Here is a 17,383-nt window from a genome sequence, read left to right on the forward strand (position 1 = left end):
AGTTGCTAATTCATTTAATGAGTACTGTTGCCACTAAAGACAAGTAATTATACTTAGTGCCTGTGTTTGTAAACCCCATTAGAATTGGTTTATGTGAGCATCATCTCATAGCCATACTATAAGAGCTCTTAAAGTCTGAAAGACTTTCATTAGATACCTATACCAGGAAAAAAAAAAAAAAGAAAAAGAAAAAAAAACCAAACAAAAAACCCCCAAACAAACAAAAAAAACCCACCTTTCTATGCAAAACTGAATGATTGGGGCGAAAATGTCCATGAGTCAGATTCTATCCATGGCCCCAATAGAATCATGGGATCATTAAGGTTGGAAAAGACCTGCAAGAACATCCAGTCCAACAGTCCCCCTACCACCTATATTACTAACTAAACCATGTCCCTAAGTAGTTCATCCAACCTTTCCTTGAACACCCCAAGGGCCAGTGACTCTACCTCTTCCCTGGGCAACCCATTCCAATGCCTGACCACTCTTTCTGAGAAAAACTTCTCCTAATTTCTAACCTGAACCTCCCCTGGCACAACTTGCAGCCATTCCCTCCTGTCCTATTGCTACTTATTTGCAAGAAGAGGCTGACCCCCATCTCACCACAACCTCCTTTCAGGTCATTGCAAAGAGCAGTAAGGTCTCCCCTGAGCCTCCTCTTCTCCAGGATAAATAGTCCCAGCTTTCTCAGCTGCTCCTCAGAAGACTTGTGCTCCAGCCCCTTCACCAGCCTGGTTGCCCTTCTCTGGACATGGTCCAGGGCCTCGATGTCTTTCTTGTAGTGAGGGGCCCAAAACTGAACACAGTATTTGAGGTGCGGCCTCACCAGAGCTGAGTATATTGGAACAATCACTTCCCTACTCCTGCTGGTCACACTGTTCCTGATACAGGCCAAGATGCTGTTGGGCTTCTTGGCCACCTGGGCACACTGGTGGCTCACGTTCAGGCAAGTGTCAACCAACACCCCCAGATCCTTTTCCCCTGTGCAGCTTTCCAGCCACCCTGCCCCAGGCCTGTAGCGTTGCCTGGAGTTGTTATGGCCAGTGTGCAGGATGCGGCACTTTGCCATGTTGAACTTCATCCCATTGACCTCTGCCCATTGATCCAATCTGTTCAGGTCTCTCTGGAGGGCCTTCCTACCCCCCCAGGCAGATCAACATTTCCCTCCAACTTGCTGTCATCTGATCCACTATGTGACTGGCTTATGTCTCAACAGCATGAATAGGAAAAAAACCCATTAAGCAGTGCCTAGGCTGCTTTCATTCTTCATGTCTTCAGCACAGAAGTCTGGAAGTATTGAGGACACAAGCACAATCCTGACAGATGTTGCTAACTAGAATATGATTTCAATATGGGCATTATATGTACACCGCAGCTGGAATATTTATAGGCAAATACTCAAACCGGGGTCTGCAGAAAAATGAACAGCTGCTATGTTTACTTTGTATTGAATGTCATGCAGAGTTCAAGACTTGGAATACCTGCTTCCAAATCTGTGATTGATTTATGTCCACAATAACCAGGAAAAGATGCAGAACCACAGCTGCTCTCTGCTGTTTTCACAAAATGAAGCAGGCAAAAGTGAGTGCAGTGGTTGGTTGTGATTTTTGAGTAATCCCTCTGCAACTCATATCTCTTGTAGAATGTAACATCAGAACCACAGAATCACAGAATTGTAGGGGTTGAAAGGAACCTCAAGAGATCATCAGGTCCACCACCCCTGCCAAAGCAGGTTCCCTAGGACATATCACTCAGATAGGTGTCCAGACGGGTCTTGAATATCTCCAGAGAAGGAGACTCCACAACCCCCCTGGGCAGCCTGTCCCAGGGCTCTGTCACCCTCACTATGAAAAAGTTCTTCCACATGTTGGTGCGGAACTTCCTGTGCTCCAACTTGAAGCCATTGCCCCTTGTCCTGTCCCCATAGACCACTGAAAATAGGCTGGCCATTTCCCACTGTGTCCCACACTTCAGATATTTATAAACATTAATAAGATCCACTCTTATCTTCTTTTCTCTAGGCTGAACAACCCCAGTTCTTTCAGCCTTTCCTCATAGGGGAGATGCTCCAGGCCTTTAATCATCTTCGTAGCCCTTCGCTGGTCTCTCTCCAGGAGATCCCTGTCTTTTTTATGTCAGACACAACTTTCTCCTCTTTTCATTTCAAAGTGCAAGGAGTTAACCTAATTTTCTCTCACAACACACAGGCAATGGTACAAACTGTCCAGTTTCCCTTTCTGAGAACAAAACAGAAGAGGCATCTGATGTGCAGCATCTCAGCAGCAGGTACTTCACCAAGAGGGTGGCAATGGATATGAAAGGACAGAAATAGAAGGGTTTGGGGATTTTATGAGGGCATGTGAAGTTAGTTTTCTAATGCCATAGGAGGATCTTGAATGTCTGTCTTGATTTTCAGACAGTTGAACTCATATATCCACGTAGCTGACAGCAATGAAAGTTTAAGGTTATTTCTGAATTGCAGTGTAGTGGAAATGGTGCTGCTGTGAACCTCACTGAGAAAATTCTTAAAGGCTCAGGAACGAGCTCTTCCTGAAGAACCATTTCCTTCCAGTAAATTTCTATGGAACAGAGGCACATTTCCTACAGAAGCTCTCTTGCACCTCAATGAGAGCAGAATTGGGCACTTAAAAAGGAAAGAGGATAAAACCAAGGTTGCTCAGCAGCTAACTGCAAACAATGTTTTCCCTGGCTACGACAGAATAGCTACTACATTGTCTGGCATTCCCCTGAAGCAGTGTCCTTGTCTGCATGGAGGCTGGATGGAAGCTCTTGCATCACCTTTTATCAGCGGGAGGCACAGACGCTAAAGATCTTGTGCCAAAGTACACATTAGTATTTGATTTTTTTAAAAATACCATTGTGTCCAAAGCTAAGGAACAATTTTGTATTTTCCTGTACCTGGGTACAGTAATATGTTGTCACTTCAGCAAAGTATGAATAATTCATTCAGTGAATCACTATCATTTATTTTTAAATGAGCCTAGAATAAGATTATAGTGCCTTTTGCAACAACAGTTAGTATCACAGTAGTAGAACTTCCTAAGGTTAAAATAAGCAAGGCTAAAATAAACGGTTTTGAACTGTAAGGGCCAGATTCTTTGCATGTCCCTAACTGTTTTGATAATGCCCGAAGGCATTCAGCAGCTATAAAAGCAGGATTCATAAATCCATCTGAAATGAATTCTCAGGTGTTATCAAGATACTATATTGCTCTGAATAATTTTTTAACTTCTTTTTTTATATATATAATTATTTCCTGGAATGGAGTAGATATCCCATGAATCAGAATACAGACCACTGAAATTTTTAAAAAACCTCCAAAATCCATAGCTGTAAAACACTAATAATTGATGACAGTTATTAGACTTGCCCTGGATTACTGTAATTGTTTCCTTTCATCGTCTCCCTTCACATTATAGTTGTACTACACAATTTACCAAATCAACTGGAAACACTAGATAAAAAATCTGAAGAAAAGACCCCGACACGTTCTCCATCGCTTGGGACTCTAGATGAGGGTAGTCTGAAATGCCCTGGGACACTCAAGGCATAGTAATAAGGCTGGCAAAAACTAGGGGCCACCTCAGCTTTCTGTGCTTTCAGGTGGCATCTATCTGAGAAACCTGAGGGCCTTTGAAATGGCAACTGAAAATTGAGGCAACTGAACCAACCTTTTGTCTTTTCTGTCCAACCCTCTTCCTTCTCCTCACCCAGCTCAGAAAGCCCACAAGTCAGCCTCTTATGAAAGGAAGGAAGAACTCACAGTAGCAATTAATTTTTTAATCTTTCTGAGATACTTTTTTTTTTAAGTTGTCAAAACCTAAAAATGGACAGACTGGCTCAAGTTGTAACAGAAAGAAATGATTAGGAAATGAAACAAGAAGAGGCTAACAGCAAAGACCCAACAAATAAGTTAAATACTTTTTAGATCCATAAATATTTCCATTAATAAGCTGCTGTTACAAAAAATACCCAGGCAAATAATGAATCATTTAAAATCATGCAAATGTTACATATAAGAAGAAAGGTATTTAGGGAGAGATATCTTGAAAAAAGACTCTTATGCCTCAGACTTTGCTTTTCCCACAGTTCTAGCTGTTATCTAGTGAATTAAAATCTCTCTCCCATGGGTCTTGCCTAATTTCTATTCTTGAACTATCACAAAAAAGTACACTACTTCCACACATATTTTATAAATCAAATAAATGTTAAACTTTAGAGGAGACATAGCAAGAGATCACAAATACTGAGACTGTCCAGGACTTGGTCTGTCAGATGCTCTTGCCTAGGCATTATCTTGCTCCATTGCAAGATGCCTTTTTCCTGGGATTTGCTGGGTAATAAAATTTGGTCCTATAACATTCCTTCCTGGAATCTGACTGGGTTCCAACCGAGTGGTAATGAAAAGTAAAAAGCTTCTGCCACCCAACCATTTTGTATTTAAGGAACATCTTTAGCTTGCATTTCTCATATTGACTTCTTTTCTATATTAGAGATGTAAAATTTATAAACATGCTTTAAATATGCAAACTCCTAAGTTCAGAAGATGCTTTGAAAAATTCTGATGCCGGGTAGTGGTCACTTAACCCTCAGGATCTTACTCCCAAAAGCTGCCGGTAGTAGAAGAGAATAGTGCAGAGAAGAGGGTAAGAACAAGACAAGTGTCTAACACCTCCCAGATTATTTGCCCAGCTCCCAGCAACCTGAGGCTTACAAACTGTGTGCACCATATTTGTATCTAACAGTATTTCTAAGCAAATATGGAAGAAAGAATCATTAAAAGAAACTGGAGAGGAAATTAAGTTGCTTGGGAACAGCAAGTAAGTTTCTTGACTGATAAATGCATAAGGTAACAAAAAGACTTTTAACTAGGCTTAGGAGCCTGTAAATGTCTTGGTGGAACAAATGAACATAATCTCATGCTTTCCTACAATTTGGTATGTGTTAAAATCAAAAGATCATCATGGCATCTCAACCGTCTTTACTACATTATCCCAAAATCAAAGGGAATAAGAAAGGGACATCACTATGAGATTTAGAATCAAGGTACCCCTGGGGGATCAAGTATTTTACATTTGTCAGCTGCCCATGAAAAATATTGTTAAATATATTGATTTTAACAAATGTTGAAAAAAAATATGATCATGTTCTGTAAAATAGTCTTAGGTTTTGTTGAAAAATGTGGAATCTCAAATAAACATTTGAATGGTAAAATTAGATGCTTGGAACTGAAAAATGTACTATAGAGAGAGGGAGGGAAATCTCTCTTTGTTTTTGTAACATTTCATGAGTACTGTGGCACATATTCTATCCTCTTTAAAATGGCTACTGGAAAAATGGTTTGATGGAAGGTAAAATATTCATAATATCACATTTACAGAAGAGCTCTACCATCTTTTTAGATGCGCTAATAATTTGGTTGTGGTAGGAAATACATAAGGTGTGGAATTGGATTTTAAAAAAGGAATTTAAGATCAACAGAAAGAAAACCAAACTTATTGTTATACCCAGAAAAATATATTAGCTACCAGCCTGTAAACATAGATAGCAGTAAGTTAAAGCAATTTAAATACCTACAAGCATTAATTGAGACTTATTTGAGGACAGAGTAAATTCAGGGCTAGGTATGCAGATGGAATGCTTAGAATTATTCTTCAGATTATTTTAGCTCCAAAAATTAATTGCAACAGACTATCTTTTATAGAGGCTATCTCTTTTATAAAAGATTCTTAAAAGTTAATGTTGGGTTTTTTTCTATGGATGGGATATTTTAATAGAAAGACAATGCAATATATTATAAAATAAAGAACCAGTTTATGTTTGGGTTAGTGAATGTGGTTTTTTCATTGTATTTATAGGAACATAATTGCCATGTGAATTTCCCATCCCTTCTTCCAGAACACCTTGAAATAGTAAAAGGTCTGAAAAGGAAGGACACACTCAAGTGTCATTTTCCTAGGAAACAGACAGGCTAGTTCACTTTTCATGTTTTTCCACTGTGGGTTTTTAAAGGATCCCCACTCCTGAAGAACGTGTGTTCATTAACAGGACTGAACAATTGAGGTAGGTCCATACCTACCAAAAGCCCTGAAGTAGAAGGTTGTGATGCAATGCCCTTCAGTCCGGGTACAACTTTTTTCTTACTAAGCTGCCTGAGGATTTAGGAACATCAAAGTACTTAAGGGCAAGTTATCCCCTTGATAATTTCACTCCTCATTAAAACCAAAAGAAGCTGCACCTCAAGGAGTGAATTAAGGGCGGTGGGGTTTCCCCCCCTCTTTGAGCATCTAACTTGAGGATTTATTTTACGTATTTGAAGCCTTGAAGTTGTTAGTTCATCAGGTAGTTTTTAGATGTAATCTGCTTGAAAAAGCAATGCTGTAACAAAGAGGGTGAAGGAATTGAAGAAAACCGAGTCAAATAATGTGTGTTGCTGTTTATGTCACAGCTGTTTGCTGGTGATAACCTAAGTCTTAGGTCATAAATTATGTACAAATGGGCAAAGGAAGGAGCATTTCTGGGCACTTACCTAGCAGCCAGAGGAGGGGAAAGCCAATCGAGTGCTGGAAGGGAGCGATACAGCTGGCAGCTGGCATGTGTCCTAGCCATCAAGTTTCCTCCGGTATTAAGGAAGAACTTTTTGCCCTGTGGTTGTTCAGTTCTTTAGGCCAACATCTGGGGTTTATTTATATTTATTTTTTAAATAGGTCTATAAGTAGGCCCTGCATCCATACATTCTACCTAAGCAATTGGACTTCCTGAATTGTCAGGCATCTGGAAATTTCCATATCAGCTGGCTGGGCTGTACTAAGAAATCAAATGTACCAAGGACTGTTCTCTGGCACTAAAGGCAACTGGCACGGAGCAACCTCCACCTTCATACCTACGCAACTAAGCTCTCCAGGACAGAGTGGCCCGGACAAGATCGCGTATTGGAAAAGGTCTCTTACCCATGCTATTACCCAAACCATACCTGGGAACTGTGAAAAAGCTGGGCAGAGCCCAAAATTCTTCCCCAAAGGATCATACCTGCAATCTAATGATACAAAGCATTAAATTGCAGTGCTTGAGGATTTTCTGAACAATGGCTAGTAAGCACTCCTGGGTGCTCAGAATTTCTAAAAACAAGGCTTCTTGGTTTTGCTTTTGATTTCTTTTCTTTTTTTCACTGTTCCCAGGTGAAAAAGATTAGCCACTTTGTTTCTTTACTATTATCAGTGAGAACAGACCTTCCCTTATACCTTTCCTACTAGACCAGGATGCTCTTTCTAGCTTTTTATAACATCATTTTCAGATATGGGGTTATATATTAACCTGTGAGTGTTAGACATGGACTGGTGCAGTGCTTTGCAGTTTCAGTCCTGTCCCTTGGACTGTTCTTTTCAGGCAGATGGACTCTTGCTTTTATTAAACAATATCTTAATCTGAGTAATCTGCTGCTGTCAGTGTGATTGCTTCCAATGGAAATAACAATAACAACAGTGAAAAACACTGGTAGTCAGTCCCAGCTTTATTTTCCATGGATTTGTGATTTATTTTTGGTCACTGTCACCAGCAATTGAAACTTGGAGCCTTTCACAAAATGGTAAATCAATAAAGGAAAGGAAAAATAGATCACAATGCTGGTTTAGAAGTTAAAAACTAAAGATGTCCGTGGCAAGACTGAAACTGTATAAAAGGAAGAAAAATCAGTCAGCCAAGCATTCGCATCTCCTCATGCCCGTTTAAGCTTTCTAGCAAAGAACCCAAAACCAAACAAACCAACAACCACACCAGGGGAAAAAAGCCAATCCATACAGTTATTTGGTTGGAAAGAAAAACTTTCCAAAGACAACTCTTACAAAGTTACCTTTGTGAACTGCTGGGCTGCAGCCCTAAGCAGAACCGTACGCTTAGTTTCACCATTATCTTCAGTCAGTGACCGACGCAAGTGGCTGACATGAGATGCACTGATGGGGCCTGTGTCATGTGAGGACAGAAGGACTAGTCAAAAGAGAACTGCCATCAGGGTTACATGGAAGGAAACGTAGGAACAGGAAAATTCCTAGATTTAATTGGCATTAAAGAGCTGAGTCAGAGTCTAATCACATGTTTTAAGAAAATAATACTCTTTCAGACCTCAAGTTGTCTTCACATTGCTTCTTTTTACAGTTTAGAAAGCCTGAGAAAGAGAATAGTGGTCTACATATATTTAAGTCTTGCTGTATGCCATAGAAAGCAGGAATGAGGGCATATCTAATTCTCCCATAACTGGCAATTGTAATCTGAAAGTTGACTCGAACTGAGTTCAATCATTTCAATTTTAAAAATTAATTTAAAAGCTTCCTTATCTTCTGCTTCGATAAAAACCACAAAAATTTGCAAAAGGAGTTCCTATTCCTCTTCATTTGCTATTAAATACTTAGAAAGTGTATTTTGCCAGAGATATTTTTTCCAGTATCAGTTTAAGGAGTGTGTGATCTACACGAGTTCTTGAAACTATGTTTCTCAGTTCTAAAACACTGTAAAAGGGAGCAGCCAAATGGCAACAAAAGCTGAGATTAAGGCATCAGTTTCCTCTGTAAGTAAGTAAAAAGACACTGCTCCTATGCAAGAGTACAGCACGTCTTAGGATCCTTCCAACGAAGATAAAAAAAATTAAAAATCTAAGGAGAACTTTGAGGAGAAGCTTTTAAGTATCTGGTACAATTATTAGTGTGGCTGCCTATTGTGATTACATCTCCAGTTGGGTTGCCTCAATACATCAGCTGTGCAAACATAGATAGAAAAAGGAGCTGGAAAAGATTCAGTGTATTTTTCTCTGCTATTCAGAGAGGGTTTTGGTCTTTTTCTTTCTTTCTTCTTTTTTTTCTTTTTTTTTTTTTCCCCTGAGGTGACATCTGGGGTAAAATCCATCCTTTTATGCCAGTGAAGTGAGGAGAACTGAAACCAGAGATTATTTTTCCCAAAGCATATGAATGTTTAATGTTCATACTGAAAAATTCCATGATCAGTCACACTAATGAGGGTATTTCATGTATATAAGAACTACTGAAGTCTTGATTCTAATTTTTTCATCTATAAGCCTTCAAATTCAGGCTGTGCAAAGGGCAGCATGTGGATTTTGAAACTCCAAACTCCATTTCAAACTCTGTAATATTAAAAATGTGTGTGCCATAATTACAGGAGGAGTGACACTTGGCAAAGTGGCGAGGCACTACAGATAGGTGCATAGAATGGTTACATGTTCTCTTACACCCACAATATCAAGTCTTTTGCTTTTTTATTTGTGTGACATAAAAACCCCAACAATATTGAATAAGTTATTAGAATATCATAATGGAAATTTAAAGCAACAACCACAGACATTACCAAAACACTATTATTTAAAATTAAAAAAAAAGAGCAAGAATCTAGTATGATTTTTTAATTATTCATAGCCATGAAAAAAATCTGGTTAAGCACTCCAGCTTACCATCTAGTGAGCTTTCCCATATTAATCAGAACCAAAATTCATGTTTCTAAACACCCCTCACCTCTCAAATAGTCATAGGACTTGAAGTGACAGTGTCCTGATTACCAGTCACTTTCACTTTCATCACAGCATGGGGTTTTTTATATACATAATTGCTCCCATATTTGAGTAATGTGCGTTTTAATAGCTCAGGACATGAGTATCAGTTTTCCTAATTTGGCTTTTAATGTAAAACAGAAGACTTGTAGGAGAGCACATTTTAATACTATATATTTAAATTTTGACATCCAACTAGGGGATTGTTCTGCATACATCCACAAAAGTACTGACTGATTCCACAATTTAATGGAAAGAGAAGCAGCAGAATTCCATATTTAGAGATAAATCAAATCAATCCTTGGGCTGAGTTCAGTAAAAACCATGAATAAAGACAACTGAAGACTGAGCATAGGGTATTTGCTGTAAATCTTGATAGTTTTTTCTGTGAATGTCTACTGGAGATACGTTCAGTTATTTGACCTATGACAGTTTTAAGTAAAATGTAATGAAGGAAGAGAAGTCTTTGAATCCTAAACAGGTAATTAGAACAATACCAGCATGAAAAACATTGAACCTAAGCTAGCAGGATCTGTCCTAGGCCACACATGGCCAAGAGTCAATATTTGAAAGACAAATTCTGGAGACATGCATGGTTATAATTAAGCTAAAAACATAGTTTTGAAAAATCTAGAAATTAAATTCATGCTGCAGCAACATGGGTTTCATGGATTATTTCTAGTAAAAATAGCCAAGAACAACATCGGTGGTACAAGCAAGGTTAACTTTGGGGTATTTATTTTCTGACCTGCAGGAGATAGACACATTGAAATTAATTGAAAATTACGGAAGTTTTTTCACACATATAACCTGAATAGAGCAATCAAGGAAAAAAAACAACACAGAATTATCACAGATTATCATAGAATCACAGAATTGTAGGGGTTGGAAGGGACCTCCACAGGTCATACGGTCCAAGCCACCTGCCAAAGCAGGTTCCCCAGAATAGACCACACAGGTAGGTGTGCAGACAGGTCTTCAATATCTCCAGAGGAGGAGACTCCACAATCTGCCCTGCCACAGGCAGGGCCAGCAACCTCCAGGCCTGGATCAAGACAAGGTTGCCCAGGGCCCCATCCAACCTGGCCTTGAACACCTCCAGGAATGGGGCATCCAGCACCTCTCTAGGCAGCACCTTACCACTCCCTCTGTAAAGAATTTGTGTGTGTGTGTGTGTGTGTGTGTGTGTGTGTGTGTGTGTGTGTGTGTGTGTAATGCCCCCCACCCCATGCTAAGACGCAAGAAAACTCGTGAGGAAGGGACTGAAAACCCCCACTCCCCATTCCTTGCCCCTCCACACACCACGATGAGGGGGAAGAAGGGAGCGAATTTATGATTGAAGTCAAGTGTGCGCAGAGGCGAGGCCTGGGGGGGAAGTAGAAGTGTTAAGCTCTGGGGAAGGAAAGCAGCTTGTGAGGAACTGCCGGAACCACTCCCCGTTCCCTGCCCCTCCCCGCGCCATGTTGAGGTGGGAAGAAGGGAATGAAATCGTGAATGAAGTTTAAGTCTGCTAAGAAGGTAGGGGCAGGGGGAAGGTGCTTTAAGATCTTGTCACGCATCTCGTTATCCGACTCTGGTGGCAGTGGGTGTGCTGTGCAGTGTAATAAAGTTGTCTTTCCTTTCTTTTCTGTTGGGTCTGTTTTGCCCGTGACGCTGATTGCAGAATGATCTCTCCCTCTCCTTATCTCGACTCCTAAGCCTCTCAATATATATTTTCTCCCCTTCCCAGCTGAAAAGCAAAGTGATAGAGCGGCTTTGGTGGGTGTTTGGCCTTCAGCCAGGGCCAAACCCCCTCAGACTGTCACCTCCTGTGTCTGTCTCCTCTTTCTTCTTGAACAAGAGAAACACACACACCGGCCATACAAAACCCGCAAACAGCCCGACAGTTAACACAAACCAGGAATTTTATGTGAAAAATGCTGTCCTATCTATGGAACTACAGCTCTGTAGCACGGGTGCCTTCCTCCTCATCTCCGCCGAGATGATGCTGCGGCTGCGTCATGCCACTCCAAGCCAAGATGTCAGAGCTGGTCTGGGGAATCCAAGCAGTGGAAACACACCGGCACCTACAAGGACACAGGCAGAAAGCGCAAAGTCGGAACCAGGAAGGCTGGAGCAAGCAGGATTTTGTCCTCCCCTCTTTGGGATGTCCTCTGGCACAGCGCAGAAATAAGAAGCCTTCCTGGCCACACCTTGTGTTGCTTTGGCCCATGTGGCCCAATCAATCGGGAGGATTGCCTCGACTTAGAGCACTGGAAAGATGGACGGCAGAGGCTGCTACACACCTGTGCTCCTCATTCTTCTTGCCCTGCTTGGATGTTTTCTTCCCTTCCAAGGTCTCCCTCGCCAGCCTTCTCCTCTTCGGGTTGGCTGCCGCTCCCCTCCTCACAGGGAGATGTTCTTTTTCTCTGTCCTTGCGAAGAGCCAGGCAGCCTTTGCATGCAAGATGGCCGTTAGACAGGGAAAGCCACGGTCAACGTGAACCAGTTGTGCTCTTCATCAACCTAGACTGTCTTACCTGGTGTCTAGGGAGGAGTTCTCCACCCGCTGGATTCTGGGAGAGGGTAGAGGCATCTGCAAGTGTTCAAGTGCAAATCAGCAGGTGGCAAGATCCTCCCTGCCCAGCTGCTAGCTCAGCTCTGACAGGCAGATCCATCCCTTGCGGGGGTTTGCTCAGCTCAGCGCAAAGTGCAACAGCCGACGTCCATCAGCCTGACCCTCGCTTACCTGCATGGGCCAGAACAGCGTGATGACCTGGGTGCAGAGAAGTCCCACGGCCAAGCTGACAAAGGCCCTCCAGCACACAGCAGCCGGCTGCTCCGCTGCCTCTGCAGCGGCCGAGCTCCCTCGCTGACAGGTCAGCCCCCTCGTCCTTTGGTGGGTCCCTCCTTCTGCCAAAGACAAGGGAGCAAAGAGCCGTGGAGGGACGAGAAGCGCCAGGCGAGCGCTCCGGGAGCCTCTCGGCGCTGTCCCGCCGCCGCTGAAAGCAACGCAGAGGCAGCGACGGAGGCTCGGCCAGAGGGTTCGAGGGACTGACAGAGGCACGGACGGAGGGCGGGAGACGGACAGGCGTGGTTTGGGAAGGAGGGGCCGCGGGGCTCAGGTGTGTCCTGCCGCAGAGCCCTGGGGCTCCGGGCAGAGGAGCGGGGAAGGGCCGTGGTGTCCCTGGCCCCTGCTCACTCACCGGCCGAGGCGCCGAGTCCGCCTTCGCTGCCGGAGGCGACGGGCGCTGGGCGCTGCTCCGGGCCGGCCTGCAAGAAAGGCGCTGCGCTCAGCCAGCAGCCCCGCAGCAGAAAGGGCGCCCGGCGAGCTGCCTCGGCCCCTGGCCCTGCGGGACAGCTGGGCACGGCCGAGACGGCAGCCCGAGCGCTGCGGTGCCAGCCGACGCGCACCTCTGCCTGGCGCTCGAGCAGCCTCTCCAGGCTGCCGGTGTCCAGCGGCGCGGCCTGCGCAAGGGGAAAGAGAGCGGGTGGTGAGAAGCCACGGCCCTGAGGCTGGGCTGGAGCAGGCTCTGGGGGCAGAGCGGGGGCAGGAGGGACACTCACGGCTTTGCTGCGTCTCTGCTCCTTCCGCGGAAGCTCGATGGAGGGCAGCTGGGTCACTCGGGCTCCCTGCACTCTTTGCGGTGGCCTGTGCCAGGGGAAGGGGCGGAAAAAGAGCCGGGTGAGGCACAAACCGCCTTTGCTCTCTCTCAGCTACCCCGAGGCAGCTGTGGGGCACCTCTCCCCAGCTCGGGAGCGGTGTTTCTGCATCGTGGGGCTACGCCCGGACCATTCCCCCCAGTGCCGGGCTGGCAACAGGCGTGGCCCAGGCTGCAGAGCCAGGCAGGGCTTACCCCAGGAGCACGCTGAGCCAGAGCTCCTTCAGTGCCCGGGAGCTGCAGGAAGAGAGGAGACACAGGCTGAGTGCCCGCTGCTCCCCACCCACCCAGCCTGAGCCAGGCAGAGCCGGGCGTGGGGACAGCCCTGCCCCATGGGGACACCCCCGGAGGAGCGGGACTGAGGTGCTGCCCAGCCCTGGCTGTGTGTGGCATGGCCCTCCGACTCACTGGAAAGCCACGAAGAGGGAGCTGTCGGGCCAGATGAGGACCAGGGTGTTGGTGTCCTGCTCCTCCAGCTCCTCCTCTGCGGCCCCGTTGCTGCAGCTCAGCACCTGCAGCTGGCCCAGGGGCAGGCAGAGCTTCGGGCGCGGGGCCCTGCCGCGTCTGCAGAGAGAAGCATCAGGGGGTGGTCTAGAGGTAGCCTGGCTCTGTGGCTCCCCTCCAGAGCTTGCCTGCCTCAGGCAGGAGGGGAGGTAGGATACCTCCCTAGCTACAGCTCTGCGGAGCAGCTCCTTGCTGTGTCTCTGGGATTCAGACAACAGCCTCAGGAGGATTTCCTCGAGTCAGAGCATTGGAAAGATGGACAACAGAGTCTGCTACACACCTGGGCTCCTCACGCTTCTTGCCCTGCTTCCTCCTCTTTCTGGAAAGCTGTCTTTCCTCTCTTCTCCTCTTCCTGACTGGTTGCCCGTCGCTCCCCTCTACACAGGTGAGTTTCCTCTTTTGGCACCCTTGTGAAGAGCCTGGCAGCCTTTCCGTTCAAGAGGATCATTAGACAGGGAAAGCCATGATCAAGGAAAACCAGTTCTGCTCTTCATCAAAGCCAGCTCATCTTACCTTCTGTGCTCACAGGAGCTCTTTGGCTGCTGGCTGTCCGGAGCGACTGGAGGCACCTGCAATGGAAATGAGCAAGTCAGCAGGTGCCGAGGACCTGCCTGCCTGGCTGCTACCTCAGCTCTGACAGGCAGATCCATCCCTTGGGTGGGTTTGCTCAGCTCAATTGAGCCGGATCTGGTGGGCGGATGACGGCACCAAGTGCGACAACCGACGTGCATCAGCCTGACCCGCGCTGTGGCAGGCCTGCATGCTGGCAGTGACCTGACTTGTCCCTGTGGCAGCGGTGCCACCCACCTTCTCAGGGGGGAGGCTTTTGCTGTCCTGCTCTTCGTGGCCCTGATGTGCCTCTGCTGCTCCTGCGTCGGGCGCTGGTGCTGGCAACCCGGCCACCTCCTCCCCAAGGAGTTCCTCATAGTGGTCAATGAGAAACTCCACGAGCTGCGTCACCTGCACACAGCAAAGCAGTGGTTTGCAGCCGGGGGGCTGAAAGGGGCTCACCCAGGAGCCCTTCTGGCTTCTGCCCTTCTCTGCAACTGCCACTGCGCAGAAAGCTGCAGCTGCAGGGGGGCTGCCATTCCCAGCAGCAGCTCCCTCAGGAGTGTTTCCTGAAGACAGGAGGCAGCTCTGCACAGCAGCACTTGGCTGGGCCCGGAAGGCTGCAGCCAGCTGGGAAATGCAGCGTACCTGCCCTGTCATGTGCACCAGGACGTCCAGGGGCAGCATGTCCTCCTCGGGTGGGCTGAGGAGATTCGGGCCCACGCAGATGGCCAGGTTGCCCGCACTCATCCTGCTGCTGTCCACATTTCTGCTGATGTTATGCAGCAGGGACAGCAGGCTCTTGAGGAGCAGGAGGTTGGCCTCGGGCAACTTGCCGGCCACCCTGGCAGGACACAAAGGCACAGTCAATAAAGCTGACCTTGTCGACACTGCTCCCCCAGGGCCAATGTCAGCCAAGCCCAGCCCAGGGAAGACTCCCTGGCCTCGCCGTCTCGACGCTTACTCCCTCAGTGCCGCCAGCTTCTCCTGCCTGCTGGTCTTCTGCAGGGCGCTCATCCACTCCTCGTAGAGATCGGCCACGAGGAGTTTGGAGGGGATCTGCCGGAGGAAGGCCTGCAATGCCCAGGGCTCCGGGTGAGGCTTGGAGCACTGCTGCCAGCAGCACGGGTAGCATCCCCGGCAGCCTGGCTCATGAGCAGGTGCCCATCAGCTCGCACAGAGCCTGGAGCTGCCAGGGGACAGGTCAGCGGGCTTTACCTTCAGGATGGTGGCCAGCAGGTGCACGGGCTGGCTTCCTAGGTCAACCTCCGCTCCTCTGTCGAGGGCCTCCCTCAGCTGCCGGGAGGCACGCTCGCTGTCCGCCAGCCGGAAGATCCCCTCCGTGGATGGCCCCTGCTCCTCCAGGACAGCCAGCAGGTCCTGCAGGGACAGAGGAGGACAGCGGCCGGGCTGGAGACAGGTCCTGGGCCAGGCCAAGCTTGCACAGGGGCAGGAGCCAGGGGGCCGGCTCTGCTTTGGCCGGGACGGGACAGAGGGGTGTCTGGATGTGGGGGCCGTGGGGAGCAGCCGGCTTTGTCCCCGAGCCCCAGCCGGGCGTCGTCGGCTGGGGACAGCGCCTGTGCCCAGTAGTCAGCGGGATGATCTCGCTTACCTGGATGGGCTGGGGCAGCGCGCCGTCCTGGCTGCAGAGAGCGGCCAGGGGCCGGCCGAAGAGAGCCCCCCTGCTCTCTTCGGCGCCCGCCTGCTCCGCTGCCTCTGCAGCGGCAGAGCTCCCTCGCCGCCTTCCGAAGGGCCAGGGCAGCCGCCACCTCCGCCGGCGAGTCCCGCCTGCTGCCAAGGACAAGAGAGCGAAGAGCCGTGGAGGGACGAGAAGCGCCAGGCGAGCGCTCCGGGAGCCTCTCGGCGCTGTCCCGCCGCCGCTGAAAGCAACGCAGAGGCAGCGACGGAGGCTCGGCCAGAGGGTTCGAGGGACTGACAGAGGCACGGACGGAGGGCGGGAGACAGACAGGCGTGGTTTGGGAAGGAGGGGCCGCGGGGCTCAGGTGCGTCCTGCCGCAGAGCCCTGGGGCTCCGGGCAGAGGAGCGGGGAAGGGCCGTGGTGTCCCCGGCCCCTGCTCACTCACCGGCCGAGGCGCCGAGTCCGCCTTCGCTGCCCGAGGGTCCGGGCGCTGGGCGCTGCTCCGGGCCGGCCTGCAAGAAAGGCGCTGCGCTCAGCCAGCAGCCCCGCAGCAGAAAGGGCGCCCGGCGAGCTGCCTCGGCCCCTGGCCCTGCGGGACAGCTGGGCACGGCCGAGACGGCAGCCCGAGCGCTGCGGTGCCAGCCGACGCGCACCTCTGCCTGGCGCTCGAGCAGCCTCTCCAGGCTGCCGGTGTCCAGCGGCGCGGCCTGCGCAAGGGAAAGAGAGCGGGTGGTGAGAAGCCACGGCCCTGAGGCTGGGCTGGAGCAGGCTCTGGGGGCAGAGCGGGGGCAGGAGGGACACTCACGGCTCTGCGGCGCCTCAGCTCCTTGAGCAGGAGCTTGATGGAGGGCAGCTGGGTCACCCGGGCTCCCTCCACTCCTTGCGGTGGCCTGTGCCAGGGGAAGGGGCGGACAAAGATTCGCGTGAGGCACAAGCCGCCTTTGCCCCCTCTCAGCTGCCCCGAGGCGGCCGGGAGCACCTCTCCTCAGCTCGGGAGCGGTGTTTCCGCAGGGTGGGGCTGCGCCTGGAGCAGCCCCCCCAGTGCCGGGCTGGGAGCAGGAGCGGCCCAGGCTGCAGGGCCAGGGCAGGGCTTACCCCAGGAAGGCGCTGAGCCAGAGCTCCTTCAGTGCCCGGGAGCTGCAGGAAGAGAGGAGACGCAGGCTGAGTGCCCGCTGCTCCCCACCCAGCCAGCCTGAGGCAGGCAGAGCCGGGCGTGGGGACAGCCCTGCCCCATGGGGACAGCCCCGGAGGCAGGACGATGGCCCGTGGAGCCGGACCGAGGCGCTGCCCAGCCCTGGCTGTGTGGGACACGTCCCCTGACTCACCAGAAGGTGACGGCTAGGGAGCCGTTGGGCCAGACGAGGACCAGGGAGTTGGTGTCCTGGTCCTCCCGCTCCTCCTCGTCACCGGCTGCATCCCTGGCTGCCCAGTTGCTGCTGCTGAGCACGTGCAGCTGGCCCAGGGGCAGGCAGAGCTTGGG

The sequence above is a fragment of the Gallinula chloropus genome (assembly GCF_964237585.1).
Source record: "Gallinula chloropus genome assembly, chromosome: 1".
NCBI lineage: Eukaryota > Metazoa > Chordata > Aves > Gruiformes > Rallidae > Gallinula > Gallinula chloropus.